Source organism: Miscanthus floridulus, chromosome 3 (assembly GCF_019320115.1).
Source record: "Miscanthus floridulus cultivar M001 chromosome 3, ASM1932011v1, whole genome shotgun sequence".
In the NCBI taxonomy this organism is placed as follows: domain Eukaryota; kingdom Viridiplantae; phylum Streptophyta; class Magnoliopsida; order Poales; family Poaceae; genus Miscanthus; species Miscanthus floridulus.
This window is the reverse complement of record NC_089582.1, coordinates 145,961,342-145,963,914: the sequence shown is the minus strand read 5'-3', so window position 1 is coordinate 145,963,914 and position 2,573 is coordinate 145,961,342. Positions and strand designations below refer to the sequence as shown.

General features: G+C 39.1%; 1 non-coding gene across 1 annotated transcript; it reads right to left on the bottom strand.

Moving 5' to 3' along the window:
• Positions 1 to 1,924: 1,924 nt before the first annotated feature.
• TRNAF-GAA (transfer RNA phenylalanine (anticodon GAA)) lies at positions 1,925 to 1,997 on the bottom strand. The gene has a single exon. It is a non-coding gene; the product is annotated as a tRNA-Phe (tRNA).
• Positions 1,998 to 2,573: the final 576 nt, after the last annotated feature.

Sequence of the window (2,573 nt, the reverse complement as noted above, 5' to 3'; positions counted from 1 at the left end):
ACAACATTACCGAAGGAGAAACATAGTAATTTAGTCTTCATGAGCAGGCCGCTCATGGCCATCTTGCCATGGGCCTCCTTGGAAGGGCCTCCACCTTGTACCTGGAATGTAAAGATACACAGGAAACAAAACACACCCGTAAAGATTGGCGAGTTCTTCCAGACCAGGCGAGCAGCATGAACCATCCGAGAGTAAATGCGCACCCGAGGTGTTCAAAGCCTTTAGCAATGGGAACAGAATACTTTTTGAGAAGGAAGGATTGAGGAAAGAAAAAAAGTAGTTGTTCCCCATCCAATGGTAGTGCTGAATCTATTTTTTTCAAGTTCCTCTGAAAACGCGCACAATAATCTCATTGGCCAAAGTCGATGGGACAAACGCGGAATAGCAATTAGCATTTTGTTTTTTCATTTAAGTTCGTGTTTGAATGTCCTTGCTTTTTGTTGGAAAAACCAACGCTGACGTCTCCTTTCTCTTTTGTTTTGAGAGCATAGCTGAAAAAGATAGGAAATTCCAATGATTCTTGGTTCATTAGAATGTCGATTCCTCAAAATCGCTCTTTGTGATGCTATGGAACCATGACAATTAGGATCTCAGGACGTAGCAACACCTATGATGCAAGGACCAAGTAAAGTGTTATGAAAAAGTCCAATTTTTCTCTCTCAACTATCACTGTCGTTTGATTTTTCTTCCTGATCTACAAAATTAGTTTTTTTTAACCCTTCTCAATTTTAAAAGCAGTTCGTTTTTGCACTACGAGTAGTTTTGATGACGGTTTTATTTCAGTTGTGAAAATTTTGTCCAAATATTTTGCTTGGGAAAAAATAACACGATGTTTTAACTTGAAAAATTATGAAACTAGTTTTAGATTTCCCCCCCTAAAATCATGCTGTCTTATGCCTAGCATGAAATCGTTTGAAATTTGATGGACACATTTTAGTTCTTGTTTGCTAGTAAAAGCTCTTGTTATCTATTATAATTAGTTGATGTTGAACCTTGATGGACACATTTCAGTGCTTATGTGTGACAAGATGCATGCAAACCACGCAGGCTAACACAGTTACTTTGAAAAGTTTATCCAGGGTAGAGAACCAATGGCCTATATATAATAATTGAACTAGGTGCTGAGGCTAGAAACAAGATGAATTATTATTGGTGGCTAGGTTGGTGGGTGAAGACACTGAAGAATGCAAGTCACTCGGTCAGTCCTTGCATCTACACCTTACCTATAAATAGCTACCTCCTCATCTCATGGTGCCTTGTGAACGATGAGAGATATGATAATTGCAGAAGAGCTAGCGAGGATGGAGAGAGGTGAGAGAATAACTACTGTCATTGGGTGGGTCGATGACTACATTCCTTAGGAGTAGGACGCAACGGGAATCAAGCGACAACGAGGTACTAGAGCAAAGGTGTGGCTCAACATGAACTCCGATCTCTGTTTGTCTGACAATGGCCATACTCATGGCTGTCAGTGGCAGGAGGTGAAGTTTACAAACATGGGTGGTGTCTGTGATGCTCGATCACGAGCTAAGGTGCACCGAGGTTCACTGCGATGCTCGATTGTATGACCACCTGAGGGTGCATCCTAGCTCGATCAACTCAATCAACTGGGTGGATGGAAGCAAGCAGCATAATGCAATTGTGTTTGTACGGGAGACATCAATAGTCACTATTCAATCAGGAGAAGTCAGGCGGGTGGGGCTTTGTCATCAGGGATGATACAGGCCAGCAGTGGCCAAGCCAGGATAATTGGTCGCTGGGGTCGGTACTGAGTACTAACTCGTAGGTTGAGAGAATATAATATCATATATAACATTAAATTAAATTAATATATAATAACGGTATATTGTGACAAAATAAACTTTTACAAATCGCAACACTAGTCATTTTTATCAATACCTATTCGGTAGATCCTTTTTTTCTGTGCCAGAAACCAGATTTGAACCGGTGACACGAGGATTTTCAGTCCTCTACTCTACCAACTGAGCTATCCTGACCATTTATTGTGCATCATCCTAGTAGAGTACGTACTTGTATCTATGTCAATTAAAGGGACTAAAAAAGAAAAAAGTCTTCTAAAATTGGACTTAGTAAATGTCAGGATAATGATATGGATTGTGAATGACTTACTTAATAATAGGGATTACTTGCCTATACTATAATATGTTCATTTGTATGAATGGGATAAGATCCAAAGAAGTAAGTTCGGATCCGTTTGTGAAAGAGTAGAATAAGAAAGATAGTGAATCTTGTTTGAACCGTGTAACGCCCTGCGTCCAAAATTGCTTATATTCCCTAGCTCCGCATGTGGAGGGAAGTGATAGAAACGAAAATCGATGAAAATCAGTTAAAATTTCGATAAAATTGGCAAATTTTCATGAAATTTTAACTAAAATATGAAGAGAAAAATCCGAACAAAATAGAATCAAAACTACCGATATATGAATTTTCCGGAGGTCACCGTAGAAACAAAAATAACCGATTTTTTGTGAAAATCGGCAGAAATTCTGATCCCTGCCGATGGTATCAATGTGCTCTGATTGCCTATCAAATTAGTCATATAATAAAAATTG